At 42.8% G+C, this 22,078-nt stretch overlaps 1 protein-coding gene across 3 annotated transcripts in view; it reads right to left on the bottom strand.

The window, feature by feature from the left end:
* The window catches only part of chd7 (chromodomain helicase DNA binding protein 7), a 297,949-nt gene that overhangs the window by 159,072 nt on the left and 116,799 nt on the right, over nucleotides 1-22,078 (bottom strand). The window lies entirely within an intron of this gene.

Genomic DNA, 22,078 nt, shown 5'->3' with positions numbered 1-22,078 from the left:
TAACTTTGTCTAATCCCGTTGATATTTTCTAAGTGTCCTGTTATCACATCCTTTATAATAGACTCTAGCATTTTCCCTACTACTGATGTTAGGCTAACCGGTCTGTAGTTCCCTGTTTTCTCTCTCCCTCCTTTTTTAAAAAAAAAGTGGGGTTACATTTGCCACCCTCCAATCTGCAGGAACTGTTCCATAATCTATAGAATTTTGGAAGATGACAACTAATGCATCCACTATTTCCATGGCTACCTCTTTTAGTACTATGGGATGCAGGTTATCAGGTCCTGGAGATTTATCGGCTTTCTCCAGCACTAGTTTTTTTTACCTAATACTAATTTTCTTTAATTCTGCCTTCTCACTAGTCCCTTGGTTCCCTAGCATTTCTGGGAAGTTATTTGTGTCCTCTTCCGTGAAGACAGAACCAAAGTATTTGTTTAATTGCTCTGCCATTTCCCCGTTCCCCATTATAAATTCTCCCGTTTCTGACTATAAGGGACCTACATTTGTCTTCACTAATCTTTTTCTTTTTACATACATGTAGATCAGCGAGCATAGGGGTGATGGGTGAACAGGACTTAGTGCGAGATTGATTTGGATGATTTGAAGTTTATGGAGGGTGGAGGAAGGGAGGCTGGCCAGGAGAGCATTGGAATAGTCAAGTCTGGAGGTGACAAAGGCATGGATGGGGTTTCGGCAGCAAATAGGCAGAGGCAATGGCAGAAATAGGAAATAGGCTGTCTTTGTGATGGAGAGCATATCGGGTCGGAAGCTAAGCTCAGTGTCAAATAGAATGCCAAGATTGCGAACAGTCTGGTTCAACCTAAAAACTAGAAATGGCAGCACAGACTATGGGTCGGGACTGTGATATGTGGGAGTCAGTGGACAGTGAAACTGGCCCGGATTGCCACATCTGCAGGAAATGTCTCTGCTTTGCGAGACTCCAGCTCGGAGTCCTTGAGCTAGAGGCAGAGGCACTCCGACACATGGTGTGGCGGGGGGTGGGGGGAGGCGGATTTTTGGATAGTTTTCTCCAGAGTACAGTTACAGCTTCGACAAAAGCAGTCACAAGGGGAGAGTGTGACTGCTAGTCAGCAGGGAAAGGGGAACCAAGGGGAGGTAGAGAAGGAGGTCCCATAGACAATGGTTCTATCCAACAGGTACAATGTACTTGCTACCTGTGCGGATAAGGATTTAGGCTGTGGGGTGGACAGCCAGAATGCTAACCATAGCACCTTGGAGCAGGAGGCAGTCACGGTTTGATTGGGGGGGGCGCGTGTGGGGAAGAGAATTGAAAGGTTGTGGGTTATAGGCGATTTGATAATTAGGGAGATAGACAGCGTCCTCTGAAGTCGCGACGGAGAGTCCAGGACGGTGTGTTGCCTTCTTAGTGCAAGGGTAAAGGATATCTCAGAACAACTGGAGATGAACTTGGAAAAGGAGCGGGAAGGTCCAGTTGTTGTGGTCCATGTTGGGACCAATGACATTGGGAAGGAAAGGTCCTGCTATGAGAATATCAGAAGTTAGGAGCTAAATTTGTTTTAAAAAAAGGACCTCACGGGTGGTAATCTCGGGATTAGGATCCGAGCCACATGCTAATTGGCATAGGGTGAGTCAGATCAGGACAGTGAATGCGTGCCTGAAAGACTATGTACTTAAGAGTATGCCTTTTTCTTTAGTTTCAATTTTACCTGTAGCTGTACTAATTACAGACAACATAATGGCAATAGAAAAAAGGGACATAAGTAATAAGATAGAAACAAAATCCATATGGATTGAGACAAAGGATAAGGAGGGATCGATCACATTAATGGGTATATTCTACAGATCACTTAATCATGGAAGGGAAGTGGAGGAAGAAATATGTTGGCAAGTCTATGAAATGAGTGGTGGTGGTGGGGGGGGAAATCGAATAATAATTATGGGAGATTTCAACTACCCCATATAAACTGGTAAGGAGGTAGGGAAACTGGAGTGGAGTTTTTAAAAAAGTGTGTACAGGCCTCCTTTCTTACCCAGTATGTGAGAAGTCCAAGAGAGCAATCACTGCTGGATCTAGTAATGGGAAATGAACCAGAACAGATAATAGAAGTAAACATAGGGGAACATCTAGGCAATGTTAGGTTATTAAAACGCACACTAGTGTCCTAGAGTACTGGACAGTAGGAAAGAGTCAAGTTATTAGACAGCGCAACATAAAAATTAGGTTTTGCATTTTCTGTTGTTCTTTGAGCTCTACTGAAATACCGTAAAAGGCAAAATCAAATATCTCAATTACATTTTGATCAGTTGTTTTAAATTATGGCCTAACCAATCACTAGGTGCTGGAGCATACATTGTGATGGATACCCAGAAGTAGTTAAAAGGCAGTAATCTCAAGAGTTCAGATTACATCCTAAAATTTTAAACATACAATGAAGTCGGCAAGGATAGCTTTTTTCTGCTTTGCCTCTAATGCTTGAACACAACATCCAGTGTTCCTCTCAGTGGATCCAAAATGATATCCTTCCTGAATAAGGAATGATCAACATAATCATTGCAATCTCAAAAGTGTGAACTCTTTACCTCCATCAGGGTTTCCTGTGTCATAATTGGCCGGCTTAATAATCAATACTTCCTGATTTACCTCCTCGTCTACTCTTTCCAATTTTGCTGCTATCTTGCATTATGACCCTTGGCAGTGCACCTTTAGTCTCTCAATTTAAAAAATAGTTTAGCAAATTTATCAGATGATAACAAACAGTGCTCCCCTGAGGGCCTAGTGGGCAAATGTACCACTTAGTGAGGTACTGAGCCACAGAGCAATGCAGTCCCAGGTTCAAACAGTGTGTTTGACTGAAACATGATCTAAACTGGACAGTAGCAGCAGCATTACAATAGTTAGCTTCCTCTGGGCCAGAAGGGAAGAGAGCAATCAACCAATATTTATACTCCTAATTGCTATCCAGTCACCCCTGCTGCAAAGTCCCTGAACATGAACAACAGATGAGTATAGACTGTAATGACTCTGTGGTCAAATGGCCTGCTGACACCCACCAAAAAGGTGCATGTAGAATGGCTATTTGGCCAAAGTACTGGTGAATTGTCACCACCCATGAAACCTATCCCAGCATCAGTCAGCACTTTTAGGAGGGTTGAACCAGAAAGTGGAATTTCAAAATTCAGAGTGACAATACAGAGTTAAAATCGATCTAAGTACAAAAATACTTTGGTAAATAAATTTCCTGAGTTATTTCACAAAATAGAACACCGAATTTGAGTAACAACTCCACAAAAATGAAAGGGAAAGGAAAATTGTACACTAGATTATGTTTCTTTTTTGCCTGTAGTGCACACACTGAAAACAGAGCTCCATTCATCACAAACAGCTGCAGATAACTATTATTCTATTCACATGTAACAGTCCTTCATACTGGCATAAGTAAAATCCTTCCGACAATAGTTCAAATATAACTCTGCCATATTTGCCAAAAATTGTGATTTAAGGACTATAAATTCTTCACATTTGCTAAAACACTGTGCTATTGATTTATTTGGTTTCCTCCTCTCGTCATAATCATAGAAAGGTTATTGCACAGAAGGAGGCCATTCGGCCCATCAAGTCCGCGCCGGCTCCATGCAAGAGCAATCCAGCTAGTCCCACTCTCCCGCCCTATCCCAGTAGCCCTGCAAATTTTTTACTTTCAAGTACTTATCCAGTTCCCTTTTGAAAGCTACAGTTAAATCTGCCTCCACCACTGCATTCCAGTTCCTAACCACGCGCTGCGTAAGAAAGTTTTTCCTCCTGTCATCTTTGGTTCTTTTGCCAATCACCTTAAATCTATGCTCCCTGGTTCTTGACCTATGTGCCAATGGGAACAGTTTCTCTCTATCTACTCTGACTAGACCCTTCATGATTTTGAATACCTCTATAAAATCTCGTTGCAACCGTCTCTGTTCCAAGGAGAACAACCCCAGCTTCTCCAGTCTATCCACTTAACTAAAGTCCCTCATTCCTGGAATCATTCTAGTAAATCTCTTCTGTGCCCTTTTCTAAAGCCTTCACATCTTTTCTAAAGTGCAGTGCCCAGAACTGAACACAATACTCCAGTTGTGGCCGAACCAGTGTTTTATAAAGGTTCATCATGACTTCCATACTTTTATACTCTATGCCTCTATTTATAAAGCCCAGGATCCTTCATGCTTTTTTAAACCACTTCCTCAACCTGCCCTGCCACCTTCAACAATTTGTGCACATATACCCCCAGATCTCTCTGTTCCTGTACCCTTTTTAGAATTGTGCCCTCTAGTTTATATTGCCTCTCCTTGTTCTTCCTACCAAAATGTATCACTTCACATTTTTCTGTGTTAAATTTCATCTGCCACGTGTCCACCCATGGCACCAGCCTATCTATACCCTCGTGAAGTCTATCACTTTCCTACTCACTGTTCCCTGCCCTTCCAAGTTTCGTGTCGTCTGCAAATTTTGAAACTGTGCCCTATGCACCCAAGTCCAAGTCAATATACATCAAGAAAAGCAGTGGTCCCAGCACCAACCCCTAGGGAACACCACTGTACACCTCCCTCCAGTCCAAAAAACAACAGTTCACCACTACTCTGTTTCCTGTCACTTAGCCAATTCTGTATCCATGTTGCTACTGCCCCCTTTATTCCATGGGTTGCAATCTTGATGACAAGCCTACCATTCGGCATTTTATCAAACACCTTTTGAAAGTCCATATACACCACATCAACTGCATTGTCCATATCTACCCTCTCTTATTACCTCATCAAAAAACTAATCAGGTTAGTTAAACACGATTTGCCTTTAACAAATTCGTGCTGGCTTTCCCTAATCAATCCACGCTCATCCAAGTGACTGTTAATTCTGTCCCGGATTATTGTTTCTAAAAGTTTCTCCGTCACCGAGGTTAAACTGACTGGCCTATAGTTGCTGGTTTTATCCTTACACACTTTTTTGAACAAGGGTGTAACGTTTGCAATTCTCCAGTCCTCTGGCACCACTCCCGTATCCATGGATGTTTGGCAGATGATGGCCAGCACTGCTGCAATTTACACCCTTACTTCCCTCAGCAACCTAGGATGCATCCCAAACGGACTGGGTGACTTATCTACTTTAAGTACAACTAGCCTTTCTAGTACCTCCTCTATCAATTTTTAGCCCATCCAGTATCTCAACTATATCTTCCTTTACTGAGACTCTGGCAGCATCTTCTTGCTTGGTAAAGGCAGATGCAAAGTACTCATTTAGTACCTTGGCAATGCCCTCTGCCTCCATGAGTAGATCTCCTTGATGGTCCCTAATCGGCCCCACCCCTCCTCTTATTACCCATTTATTGTTTATGTGCCCATAGAAGACTTTTGAATTCCCTTTTATGTTGGCTGCCAGTCTATTCTCATACTCTTTGCTCCTTTTATTTCCTTTTGCACTTCCCCTCTGAACTTCCTATATTCTGCCTGGTTCTCACTTGTGTTATCAACTTGGCATCTGACATACTCTTTTGCCCCCATCTTACTCTCTATCTCTTTTGTCATCCAGGGAGCTCTGGCTTTAGTTGTCCTACCTTTCTCCCTCGCGGGAGTGTACCTAGACTGTACCCAAACCATCTCCTCTTTAAATGTTTGCCCACTGTTCAATTACAGTTTTGCATGCCAATCTTTGATTCCAATTTACCTGGGCCAGATCTGTTCTCATCCCACTGAAATTGGCCTTCCTCCAATTCAATATTTTTACTTTAAAGTCCGTATTTGTAAGTTTATCATCCAGTTTGTTCAGATTTCTGCATTTAAAGATGGCCATTTGCATCAATGCAATTACATATTTAAAAAAGTGCAGTTATCTACTCCAAAAGCAAACTTTACATTTTTAATCATCTGAGAAGGAAAACAGGAGAATGCAAAGCTTTACAGTAATCTTCAGTCTTACACATTTTGAAACAAGACCAATTAGCACCCATTCACAACTTACCTTGAACCATTATTTCCCCCAAACCTCAAGTGCGAGTGGGAGGGGGATTTTTTCATTTCATAGTTAAGTAGGTAGGTTTCCTTTAAAATGCAAGAGCTCTGAATTCGTCTACAGATTGATTACCTAGTCCACAAATGAGACAGCAGTGAGTTCAGAGAAACCAACAAAATAAAATTGGTAACTAGGAACTACAAACATGCAAATGGCTGAAAGGGGACTTCGCACATTGAGACTGAATTTCATTGAAAGGTCAAGTCCACCATTCTCTCATTTGCTCACCCTCCACATATAAATAGGAAGTATACCAAATAGTGGAAAACTGACGGTTTCTTAAAACCAACATCTTCAAGCAGCTTGGAGCATAGCAATGCTGAAACTACTTCTTCCTAAGCTGTCAAAACTATAATGTTTTGTGAAAGATTGTAAACTGCTTCATGTACTTTTGAGGGGGATCTGTGCAAGGGAAGCCATAGAGCTCCGAAGCTCCAACACACACAGTCTATGAGATCTAAACCTATTCGCTGTGAAACAATTGGATAGAGTCCCTCACTTGAGTTCTCTCCTATAGTTTGGTGGGCATGACTGATTGCAGACAGATGAGGAAGCAACAGTTAAACAGGATTCTTTTTCAGGGTCCCTGCTAGCCCCCTTATCTGGTGTGGGTATCTAGTTCCAGAGAAATTCATGTTTTCTCTTGTAAACAATTTTACAACACCAAGTTATAGTCCAGCAATTTTATTTTAAATTCACAAGCTTTCGGAGACTTCCTCCTTCCTCAGGTAAATGTTTACCTGAGGAAGGAGGAAGTCTCCGAAAGCTTGTGAATTTAAAATAAAATTGCTGGACTATAACTTGGTGTTGTAAAATTGTTTACAATTGTCAACCCCAGTCCATCACCGGCATCTCCACATCATGTTTTCTCTGGAAGAGCAACTACCTTTTTTGTCCTGGTCTGACACTATCTGGGTCTTTCAGAGAATCCTGCAATTGCCCACAGGATTTGCTGGTACAACTTTAAGGTTACAGGGTGCCTTGAACATGATCCCGACTTTAGCCTAAAGGGGAGCTCCAACCAAACAAAACATACGTCCTTGTCCATGGGCCACTCACTGCAGCAGATCTGCTGCCTGGCTAGTGTCATGCAATGTTGCCCACAGCAGTTCTCAATTATAAATGACTGTACAGTAACCAAATCTGGGTGGACTGTTTGTGGTGGTACTTTCATAAGCAACTGCAAGTAAAGCTTTTTACCTTGTGCATCTAGCTGTTTATAGGAAAGACTGAATTTTTTCCCTGTAAAAAAGACTAGCTGTATTTGTTTGGAAGACAATCAAGTTAACTGCCTGGCCCCTTGGATACCTGGGGTATACAGTGGAGCATTATCTGATAGGACATGACTAACCTATCAAGAGCTAGTTTTCCCAGTTTGTACTGAGGCCAGGGAAGAGAAAAAAATAGGGATGGTAATGGGAATCCCAAAAACTCACAAAAAATTTACCTTCAATTAGCACTTGTTCTGGGGCACCTGCAGATACTTGAGGACCTTCCTTAAATGAGAACTACAGTTCTCTCTCTTCCTGCCCCGCTCATTTATCAACAAGGCAACAGACATACAATTTCCATGGAAATAAAGACAATCATAGAATCTAATCTGCAAAATATCAGTAAAAATCTATTTAATTGAAAATGTCATTTTACTTAATTCAGTTACAATGAAACAAGGGCAATTCATTACAATAAACCAATGGCCTTAATTGTAAACAGGTAGAATTTGGGAATGTGAGCCCCAAAATATAACAAAAAATCCCAGAAGAAACTCGTAATAAAAATGGAATTTGGTTTATTCAGGCACTGTAAATCAGTGGCATGTTCACCAACCTCTGAAAGGCAAGAACATGAGCTTGGATCAGTACCGGTTCAGAAAGCAAAACAACTGCTTCAGGTGATGCAAGAGGCAACACTGCAAGGGCAAACACCCGAGCGCTAGTCAAAGACCTGATGTTCTGTTCAATGGACCAATATCTGTGTCAATTGATGCTGTTGCAGGAACCAAAGACAGAGATTGAGCCATTTTGTGACTGATGCTGGAGGAGATGATGCAAGCTTCAAAAATCTTATTCAGCTGTATGACCTCATGTGCATTATGGAGCAATTGGTGCATTATTATGATAGTTGAGCCTGATCCAGATCTCATCCCTATGCTGTGATGAAATGAACTCTAACATTCTGATCTCTGGGTTTCCTCCCAATAATGGCATAAGGACAAACAGATTAGATGATTAAATGCGTGGCTGAAAGAGTGGTGTTGGAAGCAGGGGTTTCGATTCATTGAGCACTGGCACCAGTACTGGGGAAAGAGGGAGCTGTTCCGTTGGGACGGGCTCCACTTAAACCGGGCTGGGATCAGTGTCCTGGTGAATTGAATATAACTTGGGCGGTAGATAGAGCTTTAAACTAATGGGGGGGGGGGGGGGGGGGTGGGGGGAAGGTGAGAGTTCAATTAAGGGTACATTTATAAATCTAAAGAGAAAAGTCAAGACTGTACAGCAGAGTAGCAATTTGGGTTAAAAACAAGCAGAATGTGTCAGAAAGGGACAGAGTTTAACAAAGGTAATAGGGCATTAGTGACTCAGTCACTCATCAGAGGAAAATAGTAAAAAAGAGTTAAAATTGCAGGGTGACCAAGGTTGGGAACCAATTATTCCAGGGCACTTGACTTAGAAAAGATAGGCAAAATGGAAAAGGAGGGGAGATGGGTAGCCCTGACAATAAAGGATGAGATAAAGACAGTAGTGAGAAAGGATCTTTGCTCAGAAAATCAGGATGTAGAATCAGTATGGGTGGAGCTAAGAAAGAACAAGGGTCAGAAAACACTGGTGGCAGTAGTTTATAGGCCCCCTAACAATAGTTATAGTGTTGGACAGAGTATAAATCAGGAAATTAGAGCAGCATCTAAGGGTAATGCAATAATCGTGGGGGACTTTAATCTTCATGTAGTCTGCGCAAAGCAAATTGGCAAAAGTTGTTTGGAGGACGAATTCACAGAGTGCATTTGAGACAGTTTTCTGGAACAATATGTCGAGGAACAGGCTATTTTAGATCTAGTATCGTATAATAGAGACAGGGTTAATTAGTAATCTTATAGTTAAGGATCCTCTGGGGCAGAGTGATTATAATATGATAAAATGTCATATGTTTGAGAGTGATGGAGTTAAGTCCAAAACTAGTGTCTTAATTTTAAACAAAGCCAATTGTGTAGGTATGAGCGGTGAGCTGGCTAAGGTGGATTGGGAAATTAGATTAAAAGATATCACGGTAGAAAAGCAATGGCAAACATTTCACGAAATAATTCATAATTGTCAACGAATATACATTCCCTTGAGGAATAAAAACTCCACGGGATAAGTGATCCAACTGTGGCAAACTAAAGAAGTTAAGGATAATATTATTAAAAGAAGAGGCTTACAATGTTGTCAAAAAGAGTAGTAAGCCTGAGGATTGGGCGGATTTTAGAAATCAGCAAATGACGACCAAGAAACTGATAGAGGGAGAAAATTGAATACGAGAGTCAACTAGCAAGAAATATAAAAACAGATTGTAAGAGCTTCTACAAGTATGCGAAAAGAAAGAGATTAGTGAAAGGAAACATGGGTCCCTTAGAGGCAGAGACAGGAGAAATTATATTGGGGAATGAGGAAATGGCAGAGACATTAAACAAATATTTTGTATCAGCCTTCACAGTAGAAGACACAAAAAACATTCCAGAAAGAGTAGGGAACCGAGGGTCTAATGAGAGTGAGGAACTTATGACTAAAGTAATTAAGATCAGTAAAGAAAAAGTACTGGAGAAATTAATGAGACTAAAAGCAGACAAATCCCCTGGACCTGATGGCCTACACCCTAGGATTTTAAAAGAGGTGGTTTTGATCTTCCAAAATTCCCTACATTCCAGATTGGCCCCCGTGGATTGAAAGGTAGCAATTGTAACCCGGCTATTCAAGAAAGGAGGGAGAGAGAAAACAGGGAACTATAGACCAGTTAGCCTGACATCAGTAGTAGGGAAAATGCTAGAATCTATTATTAAGGACGTAGTAACAGGGCACTTAAATCATAATATGATTAGGCAGAGTCAACATGGTTTTATGAAAGAGAAACAGCGTTTGACAAATCTATTAGTGTTTTTTTGAGGGTGTAGCTAGCAAGGTAGATGAGGAGGAACCTGTGGATGTAGTATATTTGGATCTTCAAAAGGCATTCGATAAGGTGCCACACGCAAGAGGTTGTTACACAAGATTAGGGCTCATGGGATTGGTGGAAATATATTAGCGTGGATTGAGGATTGGTTAACTGACAGAAAACCAAATGTAGGAATAAATGGGTCATTTTCAGGTTGGCAAGTTGTAACTAGTGGGGTGCCACAAGGACCAGTGCTTGGGTCTCAGCTGACTTAGATGAGGAGACTGAGTGTAATGTATCTAGGTTTGCTGACAATACAAAGCTGGGTGGGAAAGTAAGCTGTGAGGAGGACGCAAAGAAGCTGCAAAGGGATAGACAGGTTAAGTGAGTGGGTGAGAAGATGGCAGATGGAGTATAATGCGGGGAAATGTGAAATTATTACACTTTGGTAGGAAGAATAGAAAAGCAGAATATTTTTTTAAAAGGTGAGAGACTAAGAAATGTAGTAGCCAGAGGGATTTGGGTGTCCTTTTACATAAATCACAGAAAGTTAACATGCAGGTATAGCAAGCAATTAGGAAGGCAAATGGTATGTTAGCCTTTATTGCAAGGGGGTTGGAGTATAAGAAGGGCTTGCTGCAATTATATAGGGCTTTGGTGAAACCGTTGGTGAGGGCTTTGGAGTACTGTGTACAGTTTTGGTCTCCTTACCTAAGGAAGGATATACTCACCTCAGAGATGGTGCAACGAAGGTTCTCCAGATTGATTCCAGAGAGGACAGGGTTGTCCTTCAAGGGGAGATTGAGTAGAATGGGCCTCTCTGGAGGTTGGAAGAATGAGAGGCGATCACATTTGATACATAAAAGGTACTTAGAGGGCTTGATAGGGTAGATGCTGAGAGGCTGTTTCCCCTGGCTGGAGAGTCCAGAACTAGGGTCATAGTCTCAAGATAACGGGTCAGCCATTTAGGACAGAGATGAGGAAAAATTTCATCACTCAGCAAGTTGTGAACCTTAGGAATTCTCTACCCCAGAGGGATTTGGATGCTCAGTTCAGTATATTTAAGACCGATAGATTTTTGGACAGTAAGGGAATCAAGGGATATGGGGATAGGGCAGGGAAGTGGAATTGAGGTAGAAGATCAGCCATGATCTTATTGAATGGCGGAGCAGGCTTGAGGGGTTGCATGGCCTGCACTTGCTCCTATTTCTTATATTCTTATGTTGGGGCAAAGGACAGAAATAATATGGGGCTGGAGAAAATTGCAGAGATAGAGTGGGCGTGGCCGTGGTGAGATTTAAAGACAACAATGTTAAATTTGAGTCACTGGGGAGGGGGATCAATGTTGGAAAGCATTGGGAAAGGAAAGAGTTTAGAAGTAACAAAGGCACGTGTAAAGAAAGGGTTCAGCGGCAGAAGGATTGAGGTAGGGGTAGAGGAAGGGAACCATTGACATCATCAGCTAGCATGGGATCCAGGAATTAAAGTTAGGTAGTCAGTAATTAATTGGGAATGGGATCCCCTGCTCTGCCATTCAATAAGATCATGGCTGATCTTCTATCACAATTCCACTTTCCCGCCTAATCCCCATATCCCTTGATTCTCTTAGTGTCCAAAAATCTATCGATCTCAGTCTTGAATATGCTCAACGACTGAGCATCCACAGCCCTCTGGGGTAGAGAATTACAAAGATTCACAACCCTCAGTGAAGAAATTCCTCATCTCAGTCCTAAATGTCTGACCCCTTATCCTGAGATTATGTCCCCTAGTTCTAGATTCTCCAGCCAGGGCTAACAGCCTCTCAGCATCTACCCTATCACGCCCTCTTAGAATTTTATATTTATCAAATGAGATCGCCTCTCATTCTTCTAAGCTCCAGAGTGTATAGGCCCATTCTACTCAATCTTTGCTCATAGGACAACCCTCTCATCCCAGGAATCAATCTAGTAAACCTTTGATGCACCACCTCTAAGGCAAGTATATCCTTATATCTAGGAGAGAGTATACGTATAAGAAGGCAGTTGGAATTGTGGGTAGTTTTGGCTGAGGTGAGCAAAGTACAATGGATGGCTTGGCCAGGACTGCGCCAAGTACAATATAGTTTACCTCTCTCAGATTTGAGGGAGCGAAGATGAGGCCAGACCGGGGGAATGATAAGGATGGGAGACAGCGATAGTGTTGCTGAGAAGAAGGGCAAAGATGGAGAAGGTGTTGTTAAATAATAATTCTCAGGACCAAGTTAGATACATGAAGCAGCTGGCCATTTAGACAATCTCCATCATATAATTTTTTCTAAACTTATCAGCGAGTTTTCCATTCATGCAAACTACTATTGCAAATATCCACAGAATATCAGTCAGAAAAAGCAAATCTAAACAATTTCACAGTAACCAAAAAATTAACCTTTTACAGGTAAATATAAACACTTGCCCACTGAACACTTCTCTTAATTGAATGGATGTGCTGCAAAGGGATCCCCTTTGTCAGTCCAAAATGTTGTTTCCCCTCTGTTTCCTGAAATGGAATTCAGGGCTCCAGAAAGGTGCCCTGTAAATGGGGATTTAAAAAAACCCACCAAAGTCAGGGAGTTGCTCTACAGGTATGTAATTTGCCCGTAGTTACCCAGGCCTTTTAAAAACACTACCGAATTCATTTGAATTGAGATAAAGGATAGAAAGGGATCGGTCACAGTATTCCAGGTATACTACAGACCACCAAATAGTTGAAAGGAAGTCGAGGGAGAAATATGTAGGCAAATCTATGAACGGTAAAAAAATAAACACAAATCCTAATCAAGGGCGATGTCAACTACCCCCGACATAAACTGGAAAGGAGAGGGAATGAAAGGGGAGAAGATGGAGTTTTTACATTTTAAATTTTAAGTCCATTTTAAACAGTGTGCACAAGACTTCTTTCTGACCCAATATGTAAGAAACCCAACAAGGGAAGAAGCACTGCTAGACTTAGTAATGGGAAATGAACTAGAGCAGATAAGAGAATAAATGCGGGAGAATATCTAGGGAGTCATGATCATAATAATTTTTAAGATAATAATTGAGAGAAATACAGATAGTACAAAGACCAACAAATAGATTGGAAAAAAGCCAACTATGAGGGAGTGATGATAGAGCTAAGGAAGATAAATTGGAGAACAATATTGACAGAGGTAGAACAACAGTGGGTAATATTTAAAGAAGAGATCAAAAGAGTTCAGGAGATATATATTCCACTAAAAGAGTGAGAACAAACTAGCCAAGAATGAGATGCTATAGATAAATAGAGGTGAGGATACCAATGAATCAAGAAAAAGGCATATGCAAAGTACACAAATAATAAAAGACGACGACAAAAGGGAATATAAGGAGATTAGGAAAGAGGTTATAACAACAATCGGGAAGGCAAAGAGAAAATATGAAATGAAAATATCAGAATATGAATTGAAATAATAAAGTATTCTATACACAGACGTAACAAAATGAGAAATAAGAGGTGGACAGGGCCACTCAGGGATGAGCAAGATAAACTCACAGGAGTGAAATGGCAAAGCATACTGAAATGGTACTTTCCCTCAGTTTTCACTTAATAGGCTAACAGGAAATGACAACAGTAGAAGTCAACAGGGATATTACAACAGTTAAAGATAGAAAGAAAGGAGATACTAGACAAACTAGCCAAACTTAGGGAGGACAAAACCCCATGTCCAGATGGATTGCAACTGTGGATACTCAAAGAAACTATGGCGAACCTTGTGGACAGCAAAAGAAGCAACAGAAAGAGAAGACAAGGGCATTGAGGTGAATGTGGTACACATGTACTTTCAGACAGTCTTTGATAAGGTGCCATATAAGAGACTCTTGACAAAGGTCAGGGTGTGTGGAGTCAGGGGGCAGGTAGCAGAATGGATTGAAAGATGGTTACAAAACAGAAAAGAGAGATTAGAAATTAAAGAGAAGTTTCTTGGACTGGCAAAAAATGGGAAGTGGTGTCCCACAGGGATCCGTGCTGGGACCACTGCTGTTCACCATACACAAACAATTTGGACTCAGAAATTGGAGGTACGGTGTCAAAATTTGCAGAGGACGACAAACTGGTGGGGGGCGGGGGGGGTGGGTATAGCTAATAATGTGGAGGGATGCACCTGAATACAGGAAGACTTAAAACAGGATTGCAGATAAATAGCAAACAAAATTCAATACAGCAAAGTATAAGGTGATCAACTTGGTAGAAAGAATAAGGAGGCCACTTATTTCTTGGAAGGCAAGAAACTAAATAGGGTAAAGGAGCATAAAAAGATCTGGGAATAGAGACACATAAATTGCCATAAATTGATACGGCTACAATGAGTACAAACAAAGTTCAGGGGTTCATTTCTAGAAGAACAGACTATAAATGCAAGGGGGTAACACTGAATGTATGTAAAACCTTGGTTAGACCAAATTTGGAGTACTGTGTGCAGTCAGATTTCTATTCTACAAAAAGGATATTGAAGCACTGGAGAAAGTACAGAAAAGATTTACGAGGATCTTACCAGAATTGAGAGGATGCAACAATCAGGAAAGATTGAGCAGGCTGGGGCTCTTTTCTCTGGAAAAGACAACCAAGAGGAGAGCTGATAGAGGTCTTTAAAATTATGAAAGGGTTTAACAAGGTGGATGTGGACAAACTGTTTCCACTTGCGAGTGAGTCCAAAACAAGATGGCATAAATATAAGATAGCAATTAACAAATGAAGAACTTAGGAAGAATTTCTTCAGAGAGTGGTGAGAATGCGGAACTCATTGCCACATGGAGTGGTTGAAGCAGATAGCAGATGCGTTTACTTTAAAGGTGCTATATAAATGCAAGTTATCAAACGTCCCATGGCATAATCAGAAAAGAATCGAAACCAAGCCAAAGGAGGAGACATTAGGACAGGTGAGGTAGGTTTTAAGGAGCGTCTTAAAGGAGGAGAGGAGTGGAGAGGTTTAACGAGGGAATTCCAGATTTAAAACATAAGAACATAAGAAATAGGAGCAGCAGTAGGCCCCTCGAGCCTGCTCTGCCATTCAAATCAGATCATGGCTGATCTTTGACCTCAACTCCACTTTCCTGCCCAATCCCCACATCCCTCGATTCCACCACAGTCCAGAAATCTGCCTCTCTCAGTCTTGAATATATTCAACGACTCAGCATCCACAACCCTCTCAGGTAGAGAATTCCAAAGAACCCTCTGAGTGAAGAAATTCCTCCTCATCTCAGATTTAAAAGGCCGACCCCTTATCTTGCAACTATGCCCCCTAGTTCCAGACTCTCCAGCCAAGGGAAACAACCTCTCAGCATCTACCCTGACAAGACCCTCATAATCTTATATGTTTCACTGAGATCAACTCTCATTCTTCTAAACTCCAGAGTACAGGCCCATTCTACTCTACCTCGCCTCATAGGACAACCTTCTCATCCCAGGAATTAATCTAGTGAACCTTCGCTGCACCGCCTCTAAAACAAGTATATCCTTCCTTAGATAAGGAGATCATAGGGGCTTTGACAGCTGAAGGCACGGCTGCCAATGGTGGGGTGAAAGAAGTGCAGGATGCAGAAAAAGCCTGGAGGAGGTGAGACAGAGACAGAGACAGAGCGCGCACGCCATGGAGAGATTTGAACATGAGGATGAGAATTTTAAAATTGAAGCATTGGTGACCAGGAGCCAATGTAGGTCAGCAAGCATAATGGTGATGGTTGAACGGGACTTGGTGAGAGTTAGGATTCAGGCAGCAGTGCTTTAGATTAGCTTAAGCTTATGGGGGGGGGGGGAAGCGGTGGATGATGGAGAAAAAGCATTGGAACAGGAGAATGAGTGGGACCAGCGACCGAGAGCAGGGCGGGGATAAAAGGAGCGGAAGCGGAGACCCAAGATTAGAAGAAGAGGGGCCAGCAACCAAGAGCAGAGTGGGGATAAAAAGAGTGGGACCAGCGGCCGAGAGCAGGCGGATGGGGACCAATGACCGAGAGCAGAGCAGGGATAAAAGGAGTGGGACCAGCGACCAAGAGCAGGTAGAGCGGGACCAGCAACTGAGAGCAGAGCGGGGATAAAAGGAGCAGGACCAGCAACTGAGAGCAGAGCACATAAAGCTCAGGCCAACTCAAACACAGACAGAAATTTGAGAGAATGACATCTGAGGACAGCAGATTGGTGATTGGTTGGTGAGTAATACATTTTTTGCTCTCTAAACTAGGGGAGTGATTTAAACTATGAACCTATAACTTGCTAATACTTTATTAAATTAATAACTTAAACTAGATAAATTAATTACTTTAAAAATAAACCAAATGAATTAATTATGTTAAAAATGGTAATTAATTAAATAAATACAACAAGGTTAGATAGAGATGGCAGTGCAGGTGGTGCGCCATAACTGTAACATGTGGGAGTTTGTGGAGAACAGCATGACCCCAAGCAACCACATCTGCAGTAAATGTCTGCAACTCTAGGAACTTTGGCTCAGAGTTGTTGAGCTGGAGTCCAAGGTGCAGACATTGCGATGGGAGGGGGAAGAGTTACCTGGACACTTTGACCCAAGGAGGCAGTCACACCCCTTAGGTTAGGTATTGGTTTAGATTTGGTTCGTGGTCAGGGACAGGAAGATGTGACTGCGAGTCAGGCAGGTAAAGGGACCCCAGATGCTGTTGTGGAGACGACTCAGCCTTTGCCCTTGTCCAACAGGTACGAGGTACTTGCTACCTGTGTAGATGAGGACAAGGGCTGCAGGGAGGATGGGCAAATTTACCATGGCACTGTGGTATAGGCGGCCATACGAGTGGGGGGGAGCGAAAAGGAATGTGGCAATGTTAGAGGATAGTATAGTCAGGGGGATAGATATTGTTCTCTGCAGCCGCGACCGGGAGTCCCGAAGGCTGTGTTGCCTGCCCAGTGCCAGGGTTAATGGCATCTCCTCAGCTGGAGGAGAACTTGGGAGTGGATCTAGTTGTCGTGGTCCACGCAGGAATCAATGACAAAGGTAGAATTAGGAATTACGTTCTGCTGAGGGAGTTTGAGGAGCTAGGATCCAAATTAAAAAGCAGAATATCAAAAGGTAATAATCTCTTGATTACTACCCGAGCAATGCACAAATTGGCATAAGGACAAACAGATTAGATGGTTAAATGTGTGGCTGAAAGAGTGGTGTGGGAAGCAGGGGATTCAATTCATGGGGCACTGACACCAGTACTGGGGTAAGAGGGAACTGTTCCGTTGGGACGGGCTCCACTTAAACCAGGCTGAGACCAGTGCCCTGACGAATCAAATAACTAGGGTGGTAGATAAGAACATAAGAAATAGGAGCAGCAGAAGGCCATAAGGCCCCTCGAGCCTGCTCTGCCATTCAATATCATGGCTGAGCTTCTACCTCAACTCCACTTTCCTGCCCGATTCCCATATCCATTGATTCCCTTAGAGTCCAAAAATCTATCTATCGCAGCCTTGAACATATGCAACAACTCAGTATCCACAGCCCTCTAGGATAGAGAATTCCAAAGATTCACAACCCTCTGAGTGAAGAAATTCCTCATCTCAATCCTAAATGGCCGACCCCTTATCCTGAAACTATGCCCCCGAGTTCTAGGCTCTCCAGCCAGGGGAAACAACCTCAGCATCTACCATGTCAAGCCCCCTCAGAATCTTGTATGTTTCAATGAGATCACCTCTCATTCTTCTAAACTCCAGAGTATAGGCCCGTTCTACTCAATCTCTCCTCATACAACAACCTTCTCAGTGCAGGAATCAATCTAGTGAATCTTTGTTGCTCCGCCTCTAAGGCAAGTATATCCTTCCTTAAAAAAGGAGACCAAACTGTACACAGTACTCCTGGTGAGGTCTCACCAAAGCCCTGTAAAATTATGGTAAGACTTCCTCACACTTGTACTCAACCCCCCTTGCAATAAAGGCCAACATGCCATTTGCCTTCCTAATTGCTTGTTGTACCTGCATACTAACTTTTTGTGTTTCTTGTACGAGGACACCAAGATCTCTCTGAACATCATTTAATAGTCTCTCAACATTGCTCAGATAAGGATAAATTAATAAGTCTAAAGAGAAAATTCAAGGCTGTAGAGCAGAGTCGCAATGTAGATAAAAACAAGCAGTGTGTCAGGAAGAGGCAGAGAGTATAACAAAGGTAATAGGGCATTAGTGACTCAGTCACATTAGAATCATAGAAAATTTACAGCACAGAAGGAGGCCATTCGGCCCATCGTGTCCACTCCGGCTGAGCATAATATTCCAGGATACTTGACTTTTAGAAAAGATAGGCAAAATGGAAAAGGAGGGGGGATGGGGGCAGCCCTAATAATAAAGGAGGAGATAAAGACAATAGTGAAAAAGGATCTTTGCTCAGAAAAATCAGGATGTAGAATCAGTATGGGTGGAGCTAAGAAATAAAAAGGGGCAGAAAACACTGGTGGGAGTAGTTTATAGGCCCCCTAACAGTAGTTACAGTGTTGGACAGAGTATAAATCAGGAAATTAGAGCAGCATGCAACAAGAGTGATACAATAATCGTGGGGGACTTTAATCTTCATATAGACTGGGCACACTAAAGTTGTTTGGAGGACGAGTTCATGGAATGCATTCAAGTCAGTTTTCTAGAACAATATGTCGAGGAACCAACTAGGGAACAGGCTATTTTAGATCTAATATTGTGTAATAGAGACAGGGGTAATTAGTAATCTTATAGTTAAGGATCTTCTGGGGCAGAGTGATCATAATATGATAGAATTTCATATTAAGTTTGAGAGTGATGTAGTTAAGTCCAAAACTAGTGTCTTAATTTTAAACAAAGCCAAATACGTAGGTATGAGGGGTTAGTTAGCTACGGTAGATTGGGAAATTAGATTAAAAGATATGATGGTAGAAAAGCAATGGCAAACATTTAAAGAAACAATTCATAATTCTCTTGACATCAAGGCAGCATTTGACCGAGTGTGGCCCAAGGAGCCCTAGTAAAATTGAAGTCAATGGGAATCAGGGGGAAAACTCTCCAGTGGCTGGAGTCATACCTAGCACAAAGGAAGATGGTAGTGGTTGTTGGTGGCCAATCATCTCAGCCCCAGGACATTGCTGCAGGAGTTCCGCAAGGCAGTGTCCTAGGCCCAACCATCTTCAGCTGCTTCATCAATGACCTTCCCTCCATCATAAAGTCAGAAATGAGGATGTTCGCTGATGATTGCACAGTGTTCAGTTCCATTCGCAACCCCTCAGATAATGAAGCAGTAGCAAGACCTGGACAACATCCAGGCTTGGGCTCATAAGTGGCAAGTAACATTCGTGCCAGAAAAATGCCAGGCAATGACCATCTACAACAAGAGAGAGTCTAACCACCTCCCCTTGACATTCAACGGCATTACCATCGCCGAATCCCCCACCAACATCCTGGGGGTCACCATTGACTAGAAACTTAACTGGACCAACCATATAAATACTGTGGCTACAAGAGCAGGTCAGAGGCTGGGTATTCTGTGGCAAGTGACTCACCTCCTGACTCCCCAAAGCCTTTCCACCATCTACAAAGCACAAGTCAGGAGTGTGATGGAATACTCTCCACTTGCCTGGATGAGTGCAGCTCCAACAACACTCAAGAAGCTCGACACCATCCAGGACAAAGCAGCCCGCTTGATTGGCACCCCATCCACCACCCTAAACATTCACTCCCTTCACCACCGGCACACAGTGGCTGCAGTGTGTAACATCCACAGGATGCACTGCAGCAACTCGCCAAGGTTTCTTCGACAGCACCTCCCAAACCCGCGATCTCTACCACCTAGAAGGACAAGAGCAGCAGGTACAAGGGAACACCACCTGCACGTTCCCCTCCATGTCACACACCATCCCGACTTGGAAATATATCGCCGTTCCTTCATCGTCGCTGGGTCAAAATCTTGGAACTCCCTTCCTAACAGCACTGTGGGAGAACCTTCACCACACGGACTGCAGCGGTTCAAGAAGGCGGCACACCACCACCTTCTCAAGGGCAATTAGGAATGGGCAATAAATGCCGGCCTTGCCAGCGACACCCACATCCCATGAACGAATGAAAAAAATATACATTCCCTTGAGGAATTAAAAACTCCACAGGACAAGTGATCCAACCGTGGCTAACCCTAGTGAAGTTAAGGATAGTATTAGATTAAAAGAGGCTTACAATGTTGCCAAAGTGAGTAGTAAGCCTGAGGATTGGGGGGAGGGGGGGGGTGGTGGGGAAGTTTTAGAAATCGCAAAGGATGACCAAAAAATTGATAGAGGGAGAAAATTGAATACGAGAGTCAACTCTCAAGAAATATAAAAAGAGCTTCTACAAGCATGCAAAAAGAAAGATTAGCGAAAGTAAACGTGGTCCTTTAGAGGCAGGGACAGCAGAAATTATATTGGGGAATAAGGAAATGGCAGAGATGTTAAACAAATATTTTGTAACTGTCTTCACAGTAGAAGATACAAAGAACATACTGGAAATAGTGGGGAACCAAAGGTCTAATGAAAGTGAGGAACTTAAAGTAATCTAGAATAGAAAAAAAAAGTAGTGGAGAAATAAATGGGGCTAAAAGCCAACAAATCCCCTGGGCCTACATCCTTGGGTTATAAAAGAGCTGACTGCAGGTATATCAAGCAATTGGGAAGGCAAATGGTATGTTTGCCTTTACTGCAAGGGGGTTGGAGTATGAGTAAAGAGGTCTTGCTGCAATTATATAGGACTCCAGAGTACTGCGTAGAGTTTTGGTCTCCTTACCTAAGGAAGGATATACTTGCCATAGAGGGGGTGCAACAAAGGTTTACTAGATTGATTCCTGGGATGAGAGGGTTGTCCTACGAGGAGAGATTAAGTAGAATGGGCCTATGTTCCCTGGACTTTAGAAGGAGAGGTGAGCTCAGTGAGACGTATAAAATTCTTAGAGAGCTTGACAGGATAGATGCTGAGAGGGTGTTTCCCCTGGTTGGAGAGTCTAGAACTCGGGGTCTGTCTCAAGATAAGGGGTCAGCCATTTAGGACAGAGATGAGGAAAAATGTGTTCACTCTCAGGGATGTAAATCTTTGGCACACTACCCCAAAGGGCTGTGGAGGCTCAGTCGTTGAGTATATTCAAAACTGAGATCGACAGATTTTTGGACACCATGGGAATCAAGGGATATGGGGATAGTGCGGGAAAGTGGAGTTGAGAGAGATCAGCCTTCAACATGTCATCAATGACGACGAACACCTCGCTAAGGCCATCCCCACGCCTCCGCTACTCACCTTCAAACAGCCACCTAACCTCAAACAGACCATCGTTCGCAGCAAATTACCCAGCTTTCAGGAGAACAGCGTCCACAACACCACACAACCCTGCCACGGCAACCTCTGCAAGACATGCCAGATCATCGACACAGATACCACCATCACACGAGAGGACACCACCCACGAGGTACATGGTTCATACTCCTGTGACTCGGCCAACGTTGTCTACCTCATACGTTGCAGGAAAGGATGCCCCGGAGCATGGTACATCGGTGAGACCATGCAGACACTGCGACAACGGATGAACGGACACCGCACAACAATCGCCAGACAGGAGGGTTCCCTCCCAGTCAGGGAACACTTCAGCAGTCAAGGACATTCAGCCTCCGATCTTCGGGTAAGCGTTCTCCAAGGTGGCCTTCGAGACACACGACAACGCAAAATCGGCGAGCAGAAATTGATAACCAAGTTCTGCACCCATGAGGACAGCCTCAACCGGGATCTTGGGTTCATGTCACGCTACATGTAACCCCACCAGCGAAAAAAAGTTATCTGTTTTTAATACAACTGGTCATTCTCTCTCTCTCTGCCTTTCGGGTCTCTCTCTCTCTGTCTTTATTATCTGACCCCTTGTGTATTCAGTATTCTTGGATGTAATGTTTCCCTGACCAACCTGTCTGAACACCATGCTGTGATTATCTC

The sequence above is a fragment of the Heptranchias perlo genome, chromosome 3, assembly GCF_035084215.1.
Source record: "Heptranchias perlo isolate sHepPer1 chromosome 3, sHepPer1.hap1, whole genome shotgun sequence".
Taxonomy (NCBI): Eukaryota; Metazoa; Chordata; class Chondrichthyes; order Hexanchiformes; family Hexanchidae; genus Heptranchias; species Heptranchias perlo.
Note: the sequence above shows the minus strand (reverse complement) of the source record. Positions and strands in the feature narration are given on the sequence as shown.